The sequence below is a fragment of the Dipodomys ordii genome, unplaced genomic scaffold (genome assembly GCF_000151885.1).
Source record: "Dipodomys ordii isolate 6190 unplaced genomic scaffold, Dord_2.0 Scaffold78, whole genome shotgun sequence".
Taxonomy (NCBI): domain Eukaryota; kingdom Metazoa; phylum Chordata; class Mammalia; order Rodentia; family Heteromyidae; genus Dipodomys; species Dipodomys ordii.
Window position 1 is genome coordinate 5,936,517 of NW_012267294.1, and position 14,928 is coordinate 5,951,444.

Sequence of the window (14,928 nt, forward strand, 5' to 3'; positions counted from 1 at the left end):
TTTTTTTAACAGGTTTTCTCTCATCTTGACTTAGGTTCACATCTTGTCAATTCTTCTCTTCCAGATGTGAAGCTAGATCTAAAGGATAGCCATGTATGAAAATATTCCCAGGGTCGTAGGCTCTGCGCACGTGGCTGACTGAATTGTGGTGTGCTCGGGGTGGGGCGGGGGTGTGTGTCCCAGTGGTGGACCAATGGACCGGGAGATTCACAGAACTCATCTGAGAGGGGTGGGGGCGGAGGGAGGGCGAGCCCTGCGGGAGAGAGGAAGGGTGGGGAATGCAGCACCACGGGGAGCGGGGAGAGCCACCAAGGCGCTCTGTGCTCACAAACTCACAGGCTGACTTGGAACCCTCGGTGTGACCAGAGGTTCAATGAACCGCTGGATAGAATGGAGAAAAGAGAATAGAAATGAACTAAACAGAAAGCCTAAAAAGGGACAGGGATAAGAAGATAATAGAGACGAGATGTACAAAACGCTAGGTTGAAAACGAACTTTACACCCAACCGGCTCCGAGCCAGCCAGCGTTCTACCCCTGCCAGCGTCCTCTCGGGAGCCACCAGGCCTCCAGTCAGGATGAGTGATAAGCCAGACATGTCCGAAGTGGAGAAGTTTGACAGATCAAAACTGAAGAAAACTAATACTGAGGAAAAAAACACTCTTCCTTCAAAGGAAACTATCCAGCAGGAGAAAGAGTGTGATCAAACATCCTAAAATGCAGATTGCCTCTCAAGAGCAAGCTTCAACATCACCTGACATTCTTGCTTAATTTAGGCTTAGTTCTGTAAAACTCTGTGTTTGTGGAGACTTGAGGCACCTGTAGATGATTTCTCTTCTATACTCCCTGGCTAAGAGGTCAACAGTAGCCAGTGTCCCTTTACATTTGTTTTTAAAGTGAAATTTCAGATGGTAGATGACAGGCTGTCAGTAATCTCACTATTGATGACCTTAGTGGGTGTGGTCCTTGTGCCCCCCACAGAGTGAGTCAGTTTAACCTATAATGGGTGCCTTCTGCTTCATAATTTTGTAGTCTCTTAATTTTCATTTACAATAAAGCATTAAAAATATATATATAAAAAAAGAAAACGAACTTTACAACTTGGAGGGGGTTGTTTGGGGAGGTGGGGAGGGAAGGGAGCAGCACGCCTCAGCCTCTCCCCCCTCTCCCTCCCTCCTCTTCTTCCTTCCTACCCCAGGCCATGACTCGGTCTACCTGTGATGCCCTGATTCTTGTAGCACACGCTCCCACAGAGCGATGGCGGCCAGGCCCAGGGCTGAGATTGTCCAGCTGGACCTTTGTCCCCACACCCGCTCACTCTCTGCCAGGGTGGGTCGGGTGGGTGGTGGCCTTGGCCCTGCCCTGGGGTCCCCCGTGGTCCCTGAGGCTGCGGGAGGGTAGGGCAGGAGCCCTGGTCCGAATTCAGGAAAATGGGCCTCCTGCAGCCTGTGCTTGGCCTGGTGACTGCATTTAAGTGATCTCAGAGAAGCCCTTCACTTCATGCCTCAGTTTCCTCTCCCCCTCCCCCACGCCTGTGTGGCCAGTTTTTTCCTGACACCCACTTGTCCCAGTGGGAGGCCATGAGCAGGGTCGAGAGCCCCCAGGCTGCTCTGCCTGTGCAGAGCCCGAGCTGGGCTGCCCACTTGGATCCCTGCAGGCTGCCCGGAATGGGGGCCGGGGTCGGGAGTGGGGGAGAGGCTGGGTTGGGGTTAGAGACCGGCTTGCAAGTGTGGAACAACCAGGGGCTCCGTGCCAAGGTCGTGAGTGTGACCTCTGAGGCATGGCTCTCACTGGGATGTTTGGGGGGGGGGGCACGGACATTCTGCCCTGGGCTGTGTCTCTTCCACTAGGCGTGATTTGGAGGGGGACTGTGTCCTCTCGCGCGCGTGTGTGTGTGTGTGTGTGTGTGTGTGTGTGGTTTCTTGGCTTGCTAATGGCATGGCTGGAGTTCCTGGTGGCCGGAGGTGCAGTGCTGAGTGCGTCTGAGGCTCTGGAATGGTGGTGTGCATGTGTGGCTGGCCGGCTTCGGTGGTGTGGGCAGGGGAGAGGCGCTGGGCTGTGAGGGGGTGGGCTGCCTGGCCATGCACGGATGGGGAGGGCCGAGGGGAGGGCGCAGCCCCGGGCTCTGGGGCTGGCCACCATGTTGGACCCGGTTTATTAAACTCTCAATAAAGGTTTACAGGCTTTCCTGGAAGATTCTTATTATGGAAAGTCTGGCGCTGGCCGCATCGTGGCTGCCGTGGGGTTTGCCGGGAGACATTGAGTCAGGCTCTGTTCTGATGGAAACTTTCTCCGCCTGGGTCTGTCCACGGAGGAGACAGCCACGGAGGAGACATCCATGGGGCGGGCCAGCCGTCATGGTCCCCACATGCTTCCTCTGTGAGCCACCTCTGACCTTTCTTCTGGAAAGTTCCCTCCAACATGGAAGCCTGGCTGACGAAATCATTCTGTGAGAACTGCTTTCATTCTGTGTGGCCCAAAGTCCGCCGGTGCTGGAAATAAGCGGGATGTACTCCCGGCGCCCGGCCCCATGTGCGCCCCTCGACAGCAGAGGAGCCGTGGGCCTCCTCGCTGACTCCCTTCCCTCCCCCCCGACCCCCGCAGACCTCCCTGCCTGTCTGTTGGATTCCATGTACCTGGCTGCCAAGAGCAAAAAACAAAACATTATAGCTGAGTGGTGTCGTAGAGACTCATCTGGAATGGGGGCTGTGGCTTAAGCAGTAGAGCGCCATCCTAGAGAGAAGCAGCCAAGGGACAGCACCCAGGCTCCGAGTTCAAGCCTCAGGACTCTCTCTCACACACCCACACACACACATGTGCAAACACACACTCCAGAAAACAACAAAGAAACACCAAAACCCCCGAAAAAGCACACAGTGTCCCAGAGCTGGGCCAGGGCAGGCTGGCTCTCTTATCCAGTGTGCGCCAGGCTTCTGGCCTGTACTGTGAACAGGCCGGGGTTTAGAACCCACAGCCCTGGGGCTTCATCTGCTTCCTGAAAATTACACCATGGAGGGCCGGTGTTCTGCATTCCTCCCCAGCCCACATTCCTGCACATGCTCCTGCCTTCCCTCCATGGCGGCCACCCTTGCCCTGGCCAGCTGGCCACAGCTGTCACCTCCCCCTCCCCGCTCGCTTCTCAAAGAGGACACCGGTCGGGCCAGGAGGGAAACAGCCAGAGCGCACCCTGGGACCCGCACCCAGCACCCTGGGACCCACCAGTTACAGTGCACCTCAAAACTGACCACCCAAGTACCCACTCTCTACCTTTCGGAGTCTCTTCTCCCTAAGCACTCCCTCAGTGAGATCTATACTCCGTGTTTATCCACGTACAGTTACACACACAGGTGTCCCTACGCCCGTTCCTGTTCATGATCCTGTGTGTTGCTTGGGCCTGGCTTCCCCTCGGCTGTCGAGGCTGGGCCCGTCTGCCCGTCTGGCTGCTTCCTGCTGTGTCTGCTCCCAGCGCAGCCTGCCGCCTGACCTAGCCTCCTCTCCACATCGGCCGCCACCTCGAGAGCGCGTTCCTTCAGTGCCAGAGAGCTGCCAGCCCCAAATCAGCCTCAGACTAAACAGTCAATTATCAATTACCTCCGGGATTTCCTCCTGCCTCCCAGCGCAGCCATGGCGTGTAGAATCGAATCCACAGCCCGCCTTCCTTCCCTGCCGCCCCCTCCACCATGGGTGGTTTGATGGGGTTGGGTGTCATTAGCTCCCTGGCCCGCGGCTAGAATCTGTGGGGACCCCTCCTCTAACTTTCCTCCTCCCTCCTCCTTCCTCCTTCTCTTCCTCCTTAGCCTCTTCCTCCTCATCTTCCTCCTTTTTATTCTCTCCTCCCTGCTCCAGCAGCCTTCTTCCTCCTTGCTAGTCCTGAATACTGACCTTAGGACTATGATGTGTGTGTGTGTGTGTGTGTGTGTGTGTGTGTACTGGGGCTTGAACTTGGGGCCTGTAGCTCTCAGCTCTCCCTTAGAATCTCACTCAAGGCTGGTGTTCGACCAGGTGAGTTACACCTTCACTTCTGAATTTTTGCCGGCCAATTGGCCATCAGTCTCATGGACTTTTCTGCCCAGGCTGGCTTTGAACTGTGATCCTCGGATTTCAGCCTCTTGAGTAGCCAGGACCTCGGGTTCAGTGAGCCACTGGCCCGGCTAGGCCTTGGATTTCTGTGTCACTCCCAGCTCCCTCCTTTGGGGCTGTCCTCGGCTCAGCACAGGGGCCTGTGCCTCCCTGGCGCCCGAGCAGACCCCCGGCCTGAGTGGTACTTCCAGGGAGGGCCTCCAGGGGCCAACCACCCTCCCCACACCTGTGCCTTTGTGCATGGTCTCTGTGGGAGGTGACAGGATGGAAGGGCTGTGAGTGCATGTTCCTGCCACCAGGAGGCGCTGTGGCCTGCGTGTGGTCGCCCCATCTCCGGCTGGCTCCCAGTGCAGGCCGGCTGCGGGAGCTCAGGCCTGGCAGGTCCTTTGCCCTCACCAGAGGGACAGGCCAGCCGCTCCATCTGTCCTTTATGTCTCCTTTCACTCCCCCTCACTACCTGGGCGGCCACAGATGTGATTGTTGACCTGCGTGGGATCCTGGACAGCCACTGGTGATGAACTCATGTCCGGTGCCTTGGCCACATTGATACACCCAGAGGACAGAGGTTCAAAGCCAGCTGGGGCAGACAAGTCCACCAGATTCCATCTCCAAAATAACCAAGCAAAAAGCTGGTCTGGAGGTACAGCTCAAGCGGCAGAGTGATAGACACAGCAAGCAAACTGAGCAGGAGTAGGAGGCCGAGTCCTAGCCCTAGAACCCCCCCTCCCCCCAAAAAAATCAAAACACACACTCAAAGCAGAGGGAGAGGCATCTGCCTTTTGGTGAACTTCAACTAGCCATGCATGTCTGTTCACTCATTCCACACGGGAGCACACAGCCACGCAGCCCGTCTGTCCAGGTACTCCTCGCTCAGCCAGCCCTCCGGCCCAGCTTCTGGTTGACAGGATTGAAAGGCACTAGGGACCTGGAGTCTGTGGGATGGACGATGGCTTCTTATGCCAGGAGGCAAAGCCTCCATCAGCGCTGTCCCTCAGCACGCAGCTCTATACCTGAGCCTCAGACTCTAGCCACTGCCAGGTACGAGATCCGCCACTGGGTCTCACGCTTCGGCTCCTTGTCCCCTGTGTCCTTTGTGTCCTGTCCCTGCATCCTGCCCTGTGTCCTGCCCCTGTATCCTGCCCCTCTGCAGCCCGTTCAAGGCCAGACCCCGGCCACACTTCTCCCACCCGCAATCTCCCTCCACACCAGTTTTCTGTATGGAGTGGATGCCGGGGCTGTGAGCAGAAAGGCATCAGGGCTGGCCAGCTTCCCGGTGCCTTTCTCCTTTTCTTCTTCACGGAGAGCACAGCGAAGGTGGGGACCGTGTGCCGGGCTCCTTTGGATTCCTCTGTGCATCGCTGGCCCCGGGAGTTTATTTCTGCTAAACACTGCAAGCCTGGAAGGCGCACTTCTCCGGGCTCCGTTTACAGTTTAGATTTGTTTTGGGTCTCGGGGAAGAAAAAGTCCCTTGTTATTTTTTTCTTCAAATTTCTTCCTTCTCCCTCTCAAATTCCAGGCGTGTTTAATCTTGTTGAAACAATTAGAATCACCTTCAGGAAACCAAAATTGGAGCCACTTTGGGGTGGGGGCTGGGCCGGCTCGGCTGCTCTTCCTCTCTCCTGGCTCTTCTTCTCTCCTGGCTCTTCTTCTCTCCTCTCCAGCTTTGCTCCCCTCTCTCCTCTGCCAGTCCATTATCACCTTGTGATGGTGTGAGCTGCGCCTCTCCAGCGCTCAGGGTTTCCTGCCTCGATTGTATCTTCTTTGTGGAAGGAGGGGGTCTGTGTATGTGTGCATGTGTGTGTGCATACATGTGTGTGTGTGTGTGTGTGTGTGTGTGCGTGCATAGGTATTGGGGGGCCTGAACTCGAGGTCTCACGCTCTCAAAAAGATTTTTTTTTTGGTACTGGTCCTTGGGGCTTAAACTCAGGGTGCTGTCCCTGAGCTTTGCCTGCTCACGGCTAATGCTCAACTGCATGAACTACACACCGTTTCTGGCTTTTTGGATGGTCAGAGTTAAGAGTTTCATGGATTTTCCTGCTTGGGCTGACTTTGAACCGTGATCCTCAGATCTCAGCCTCCTGTGTAGCTGGGATTACCAGCGTGAGCGGGGGACACTTGGAATTCTGCGCCTGTTCTTTACCTTTGATGAAAGCTCCCAGCCTTGGTCCAGGGAAGCTGGGGCGGGTGGGGGTGGGGGGTCCTGGAGCAGGAGCAGCAGCTGGGGCTGGGGCACTGGCCCAGGGAACACTGCTGCTCTGTCCCATGGAAGAAATCTCCTCCAGTGGGGTAAATACCACTTCTGTGAGAAGCCATCCCTTAGCAGCTGGGCAGGAAGAACCCTGCTTTCTCTGTGGTCCGGCAGGAGAATGCCCCTTTGGGTGAAGGTATGAGGACACCTCCTTCTTCCTTTGGCTCCACTTGGGCTGGAGACTCGCTGCTTGGGCCTCCTCGGGCCACCTGGCGGCTGGGGGTGCCGGCAGGAGTGCCCACACAGTACTGAAGCTAGGTTCTACCCATGCACTTGCTTGAGAAGACAGCTGTGCAATAGCCAAGCAGCGGTGGCGCGGGGTGTGACGTGGGCTGGGTGGAGTCGGGCACGCGGGAAGGCATCCGTGGCGCGGTAATGTGCAAGGGCGGACGCCAATGACAAACCTCTGCTGGCCATCCCCATTTCTGGGTGTGGTAGACTCTGGCTTTGGCGTTTCCTGGAGGGGTGTGGAGAGTGAGACACCATTGCTAGCAGTGGCGTGTGCACACACGTGTGTGCAGGCATGTGTGCATGCGCGTGTGCACGTGATGCTCTAAGGAACTCTCTAGGCCAGGGATGGCTGCAAGGCTGGAGACTTCATTTCAGTCTGTTGTCAAGAGAGAGCCTGTGGGCCGGGCGCCACTGGCTCATGTTGTAATCCTAGCTACTCGGGAGGCTGATCTCTGAGGACTGTGGTTCAAAGCCAGCCTGGAGGCTCTTATCTCCAATTAACCAGAAAAAAGTCGGAAGTGGAGCTGTGGCTTGAGTGGTAGAGCACCGGCCTAGAGCACAAAAGCCAGGTCCGCGGGCAGGGCCCTGCAATCAGCCCAGGACCAGCACACACCAAGAAAAGTTCCCCAAACGCTACCCACCAAGGAAAGTTCCCCAAACGCTACCCGACGAAATGACTTCAAGATGCGTAGTTTCTTTGAGGAACCCGATGCCGTCATAGGTCAGGAGGGGCTGAGCGAAGGGAAGAGAGTTGGTATAAAAGGAGAGGAGAGTGAGAAGGTTCCAGGAGTTGAGGACCGGGGGGTCCAGGTGTCCCGGGGTCGTGGTGCCCTGGTTGTCAGGACCATGGGGGACACATTGTGCCCACCGCTGGGCCTGAGCCATCTCATCTGTGTGAGAATTGAGACTCCAGGACTACTGGGATCACTTTACCCATTTTTGGCCTTTTGCCAGCTCTACCCAGAGGCTCAGGGCTGGGCAGCCATTGGTGATTTCTTTCTCAATCTCTCACTCGGAAAGTGACACCCGCTCACTGGTATGGTGCTGGGAGACACAGGACACCTGTTACAGCCTTGCGGTTCTTGGAAAAGATGCTGACGGTGGTGGGCGTGTCCACGGGACCCTGCCATGGAGTGTGTGCCCACAGAACCCCAGCCCGGGCTGAGTGTGTCCACAGGACACCGCCACGGAGGGTGTGCCTGTGAGATTCCAGCCGGAGGCGGTCCTTAGTCCCCACCCCACGTCTGGAAGTCCCACCCTGCTCTCTACCTCAGCCGTAATGTGTTGAGCAGGTCCTGTGGCCCACCGGCTGGCTCCCGGGTCTGCGTGGTGTCCGAGTGGTAGAAGCCAGTGGCTGCCGGGGGAGGCGGGGGAGGCGCCCACCCGAGATGTGGGTTTCTGGCAATCTGGGCCTGGATCCTGCATGAGCATAAGTTACGAGGCCAATGACTCCACCGGTAACCACTACTCAGGATTGCTTTTTAAAAAATGGGTCCGTGTTGAGTACATGGTCTGATTTCCCTGGCTTATTAAATGACAAAATATTCATTTTGAGAAGCAATACCATGGGTCTGGGAACCATCTCAGGAAAAATAAATCATACTAAAAAACTTTCCCCTAAATCCGGGAAGACTTAATGTCATGCGGATAACAAATTTAGTCAGCTTAAGAAGCCCAAAGAAAGATGGATTTGGGTCCCAGGAGAAGATTAATAAGAGGAAATCCTTCACCCTACCCATTTTTTGTTTCTCCCATCAAGCTAATTCCGTCTCCCTCCCATCTCCAAGAAGCTTGCTCGGCGTCAGATCACCTCTGCCAGGACTCAAACTTCCCTGTCTCTTCTGTCCTCGGATGGGTCCCACTGGTGTCATTCCACTGTCCACAGATGCGTACTGTTGGTGTGGCCCTGGGCCACATGTCTGATTGGAAGACCACACAGCAGTGCTGGTCGGGGGTCAGGGCAGCTCCCAGAACACCTTTAGAGCTGCTGTTAATAAACACGGCCCTTGCTGGGCATGAGGCAGAGCCGCTGTCACCCCAGCAAACAAGGGAAGAGGTTGCTGGGAGTTCTGGGGTTTTGATGAGAGCCATGAACATGTTCCCTGCTGCTGCTTAAAAAAAAAAAAAAGTCAGTACTGGGGCTTGAACTCAGCATGTTGTGTTTTTACTTGCCTTTTCCCACCCAAAGCTAGCACTCTACCACATGAGCTACACTTCCACTTCTAGACTTTTTTTTTTTTTTTTGGATGGTCAATGGGAGATAAGAGTCTCACAAACTTTCCTTCCTGGGCTGGCTTTGAACTTGGATCCTCAGATCTCAGCCTCCTGAGTAGCTAGGATGACAGGCATGAGCCACCCACTGGCACCTGGCTAAGTAAGAAGGGGTAGTTGTGCATGAGCCGTTCCTTCCCCAGCCACCCGTATAGAATTGGCTGCTCTTCCCAACCTCTTCTTCATTGCTGCCAAAAGTACTTTCCCTCTCGTGTTCAGTCATCTTTTGTTTCGAGTACTTTCCCTCTCATGTTTGGTCGTCTTGGTTTCCAGTACTTTCCTTCTTGTGTTCAGTCATTTCCAGTACTTTCCCTCTACGGTTGGATCATCTTCTTACTGTTCCTTAGGGAACAAAAGCCATTGTCCCCCAGTGTCCATCCACGTCTTCCCAGCTGGCCCGAATCCACCTTCCCCCTCCCCAGCCGCACCAGAGCTCCAGTCCTTTCCACCCCTCCGTGCCAGTCATCCTGGCCCCTCCTCACTTGTCTCCCCCTGCTCCACTTGGCCTCAAACGACCTTCAGTTCCCACCAAACCCCATTTGCTGTCTGGTGACTCCCTCACTCATCATTTAAGACTCACCCTGCAACTTCCCAGGCCTGAGGCAGAATTCATTATACCCTTTGTTTAACGTTCCTCCGGTAGAAGATCTAGTCATTGAATTATAATTAATTCATGGCTTAGATACAGAGTTCCCACTCTGCCCTTAGCAAGGTGTCCAATTATTACTACTCTATCATTATTATTATTATTATTTTCTGCAGGTACTAAGGTTTGAACTCAAGACCTGAGCACTCTCCCTTAGCTTTTTCACTCAAGGCAAGTGCTCTACCCCTTGAACCACCACACCTCCATGTTTAGCTTTTTGCTGGTTATTTAGAAATCAGTGACTCACATATCCTCCCCGCCCCCCTTGGCCTGGAACCCTGCTCCTCTGAGCTGCTAGGATTGCAGGATGAGCCATCAGCGCCCGCTTTCCAATGGTCTTTTGAATGATTGGAAAAAGAAATCTAAAATATTTACACAGTCTAGTGCACCACTATAAACTGTTTTTATTTTATTTATTTATTTGTCACTAGTGATGGGGTTGTGGAAAAGGAAGGCCGTTCAGGGTCCCTGAGGAACTGATCAGGGCATTGAACATTCCTGCATCTGGAAGTTTCTACATCTGTTGTCCATTACCTTCCTTTCAGAAGATCCAGGATCTTCCTTTCGGGGATCCAGGATCGTTAGGTCACCCCGAGGTCCCTGCACCTGCCCCCAGATGGGCACAAGGGCCGTGTGGGGCCCCAGAGTTGTGGACATCGGGGGAAGGGCCATTTTCAAGAAGGATGGCACCAGTGGGAGGGCTTCCCCAGGCTCTGGGGTGCCCAGGAGGCATGTGGGGCTATCCTGGGGCATCTCAGATGTGTGATGATCGGGGTGACTCAGCCCTGCTGCGGTTCATTTCCCTTCAGCCGGATGAGTAAGTGGTAAGCTATCTGACCATGCTCTCCTCCCCGCGCCCCTGCTGGGGAGTGGGGCTCAGATGCAGTGTGGGGGGGGACAGGGACACGCCGCCTCGTGTGCTCCGCCTCCTTGCACATTCCGGAAAAATCACTCCAGAATTTCAGCTTTCATTGCAAATGAATCTCCAGACTTTCACTTCCTGGTGGTGTCCACTATTTCAAAACCTCACCCACAGGGATGCCTGTGCATAGCGCAGAAGCCTCCAGAAGGCTTACAGATAAGGACTGGAATGTTTTATTTTTTTTTTAGATAAAGTCAACTGAAACCCATACTCTCAATTGCGTGATGCACAAGCCCAGTGGGGACTTCTGAGTCTCCAGGCTCTGGGGTGCTGGAGCTGGGGTCCCGGAAGGGCATGGGGGGCTGTCCGGGCCCCACCACGGACCGTGGTGTCACAAGGTCAGCTGAAGGTCACACAGCTTGTTGGGGTGGAGCCGGGACTAGACTGGGACCAGGTCTCCTGTCTCTTTGTCTCTGTGTCTGCTTCCGTGCTAGTGCAGACAGGAAAGTGTAGACACAAGACGGAGGAGGAGGTTATGGAGGACTTCACACACCTGGAGGCTGGGTGCCGGTGCCCCTTTCCCAAGATGCCCGCTTGCTCCAGGACTGGCCACCCATGACCCTGGCCAGGAACTGCGGTGTCCTTCCACGGCAGACACATGCTCAGCACACCAGCCCCACCCCACCTTCCATCTCTCCTACCCTTGCTGTGGAGAAGTGCCTCAGCCTTCCCCGAGCCTGCCTCCCTCCTGCCTGGGCCTGGGCCCATGACCCCAGGATGTCCCGCCCCGGGCCCATGACCCCAGGATGTCCCACCCCAGGCCCATGACCCCAGGATGTCGCGCTTCTCCACGGACTCTCACTGACCACTTCCTTCTCACTTGACTTTTCTGTTCAAGGCTGGTGCTCTTCTACGTGATCCACACCTCTACTTCTGACTTTTTGCTGGTTAATTGGAGATTAGAGTCTCATGGGTCTGCCTGGGTGAACTTCAAACCACAGTCCTCATATTTCAGCCTCCCCATATCTAGGATCACAGGTGTGAGCCACTGGCTCCAGACCTTGACTTACACTCCGCTGTACATGCTAACTGTGTACATGATCTGAGAGACACACAAGCAGTTTGGAGAATAGCTCAAGGTTTCATCCAGGGACAGAGAATAGCTCATTATAAGGTGCACATGAGCTCAGTCAGGAGCTGCCTAATGAAACATGACACCTAAAGGACTGTAGTTAATGTCAATCAATCACTCACTCTCACTCTCTCTCTCTCTCTCTCTCTCTCTATATATATATATATATATATACATATTTTGTCAGTCATGGGGCCTGAACTCTGGGCCTGGGAGCTGTCCCTCAGCTCTTCAGCTCAAGGCAAGCACTCTACCACTTGAGCCACAGCATCACTTCCGGCTTTTTTTTTTTTTTTGCCTATGTGGTGCTGAGAATCGAACCCAGGGCCTCATGCATGCAAGGCAAGCACTCTACCACTGAGCCACCTTCCCAGCCCCAATATTGGTTTCTTATTCGCTTAAGATGTTCAAGACAGTTGATCTCAAATACGGAGTATGCGTAAGCTTTTAATATATTTTTTCATAATTTTTCTGTATTTTCTAAAAATATTAAAAATTATTTAAAAACCACACCATATCAATTTTCCATCTTCTCAAGTAAAAGCATTTATTTATTTATTTATTGGGTCTGGTCATGGGGCTTGAACTCTGGGCCTGGGCGCTATCCCTCAGTTCTTCAACTCAAGGCTAGCGCTTTACCACTTGAGCCACAGCACCACTTCCGGCTTTTTTCTTTTTTCTTATGTGGTGCTGAGGCATTGAACCCAGGGCCTCAGGCATGCAAGGCAAGCGCTCTACCACTGAGCCACCTTCCCAGTCCCAGTAAAAGCATTTATTGACTGGAGCTAACCTTTCGTGTCTATGTCTCCTGCCTCTCCAAGAGTCTAACTTCAAGCTGGGCATGGTAGAGCATGCCTGTAATCTGAGGACTCAGGCTGAAGTAGGAGGATCCTGAGTTCCCAGCCAGCCCAGGCTGCATAGTGAGATCCTGCCTCAAAATAGATACAACAACAACAACAATGAAACAACCACAAACAAAACAGGAAGAAAGAAAAAGATTCTCACTTCAGCTTAGGGATGATCTCTATAGCCCTGAGTCCCGAACCCAGAGCCTGCAGTGTGCGTTAGCAATTGCTGAACAGAGGAGTGGAGTTTGGAAATTGTCTGAGCCAGAGAGTGACAGCAAGTTCCCACAGTGAGCGCTCAGCTGGACCATTCTCCAGGACAGGAGTGAGCCAGGGAAGAGCAAGGGCACTGGGGACATCTGACTGGACTTCCCTCTAGTTCATCCAGTTCAGCCACCCCGCTGACCACTTTCCTCCTCAAATGACAGACTCCTGTAGTGTCATTTATGTGTGTCTTTCTCTTTTTCTATTATTGTTTCTTTTACTTTGCCTCCCACGAAGACCAGAGCAGTGACCACCCTTGTAGCCTGTGTGGTCTGGCGCTGGCATCAGGGATGAGCGGGGTGGAAGGAGGGGGCCCCCGGGACTCTAGATGTGGTCATTTGGGTAACGGAGCCCCACTGGGACGTGCCTGGCCTCTTCCTGCAGACTTGATCAAAATGGACCAGGTTTTACGGGCAGCGAACAGTCAGACATGCCCACACTTGGTCATTCTGCGGCCGTTGTTTTGATTTCCCTTTTTCTGTGGTTTGTGGATATGACTGTCAGCCTGCTTGCACGTGGAGCTGTGACTGTGTGCGGGGCCCAATGTGTGCTTGTTTGTGTTTGGAAACAGAGCTGGGTGGCCAGCCCCCTTCCCCTCTCGGCTCTTCACAGCCAGGTGTGTGGTTCACACTTCGTGGGCGTGGGGTTTCCTGGGCCTTGCAAAGCATTTTCTTTGTTTACTTTTCCTTCATGTGTCAAACAAGCAAACACCACACACACACACACACACACACACACACACAATTAGAACACGTGACCTCGGTAAAGGAAATGTGCCACTTGACCACCTTTGCCACTCGCTGGGCGTCAGCTGTGTCAGTCCAGGCAGCAGCGTTCATAAGACCACAAGCTTTGGACTTCAGAAACACAATTTTATGATTCTTTGATTGAACTGGTTATAGATTACCTTAAAAAAAAGTGTGTGTGTGTGTGTGTGTGTGTGTGTGAGAGAGAGAGAGAGAGAGAGAGAGAGAGAGATACTGGGGGTTGAACTCAGGGCCTTACACTCTTACTTAGATTTTCCATACAAGGCCCCTAACCATAAAAAATCCAGAGGTGGCTTTTTGTGGCTCAAGTGGTAGAGCACCAGCCTCCAGTGAAAAAGCAAAGGGACAGCACCTGGGCCCTGAGTTCAAGCCCAGTGCCGACATTCATGCACACGTGCGTACACATATACACACAGTGTCCAGAACTGAGGTGGCTCCAGCAGCCCCTGGCTAGTGTGTGCTTCCCTCCATCTCCGCCTCTGTATTCATGTGACCTCCTTCTCTGGAAGGGGCCACAGTTCCCGCCTCCCTCTGCCATGGGTGTGAACAATAACTGGGGAGTCATGTTGCTGGTCTGGATGACCAGCTGTGCTTCTGGATCCTTCTGGTAATCCTACCTGCAAAGATTTCTCCAATAAGAGAACGTTCTAGGTGACCACTGCCCAGGGGTCCTGTCGTCTGCCTTCCATCTGCTTCCCGGCAGCAACGCCCGTTTCAGGGTGGTGACGAACCCACAGTCCAGTGTTTCTGAGCAGGTTGAGGCCGGGTCTTGTGCTTGGGTGTGGTGCTGGGCAGTGCTGTGTTTATAACATCTCATTTCTTCCAGTGGTCGTGACGGTCCAAGTTGTAATGGAAACCACAGCTTGTGGCTCTGATGGCAGGACTGTGGGCAGGGTTGGGGTGACACGGCATCTGGATGCAACGCACAAAAACAAACAAAGTGCAGAAGCCCAGCCAGTCCTCCAGATGCTGGGCTCAGTGCGTGTCAATGCCTGGGCCTGGTCTCGGCTGCGGGGAGCTCGGGTAGGCAGCTTTGTGAGGAAGAGGAAGAGGGCCGCAGAGGAAGGCTGCCTCGGCAGTTGTGGAAGGTTCTCTTCCACAGAGCCTCAGCGGCGGGTGAACGGAGGGAGAAGCAGGGAGCTCTCCAGCCCGGGGAGAACGAGGCAGAAGTAGCTGCAAATGTGGGATTCTGGCCATTGCAAGATGCCACATCCAAGGGGCGGAGGCTGCGCGTCACAGACAGACAGACAGACACACAGCGCCATGGCCGGGCAACTGGCTGCCACACCGTGGGTGCGGGAGCAGAGCAGCTCCACGAATGGAGAACATGGATTTCAGTCTGGGCTGGGACAGGGCATGTTTCCAGTGAAATCGAGATGCTCGAATGCTCTCCTGGGCCATGTGGGCCTCGGGACTGCAAGAATGGGGGACCCCGTCTCCTTGGGGAGCCACCTGCCTGGTCCTCTCTGGCCTTTCCTGAAAGCTCTGACAGCCAGGGTCCTGCTCTGTGTCTGAGCACAGGAGCCTCAGCAAAGGATGCATCTGAGCCACGGGCCTTTTCTTAGGTCCGGTCATGGGGCTTGA

At 54.3% G+C, this 14,928-nt stretch overlaps 1 pseudogene; it reads left to right on the forward strand.

Moving 5' to 3' along the window:
- Positions 1–518: 518 nt before the first annotated feature.
- On the forward strand, positions 519–793 carry LOC105991921 (annotated as a pseudogene).
- The last annotated feature ends 14,135 nt before the right edge of the window (positions 794–14,928 follow it).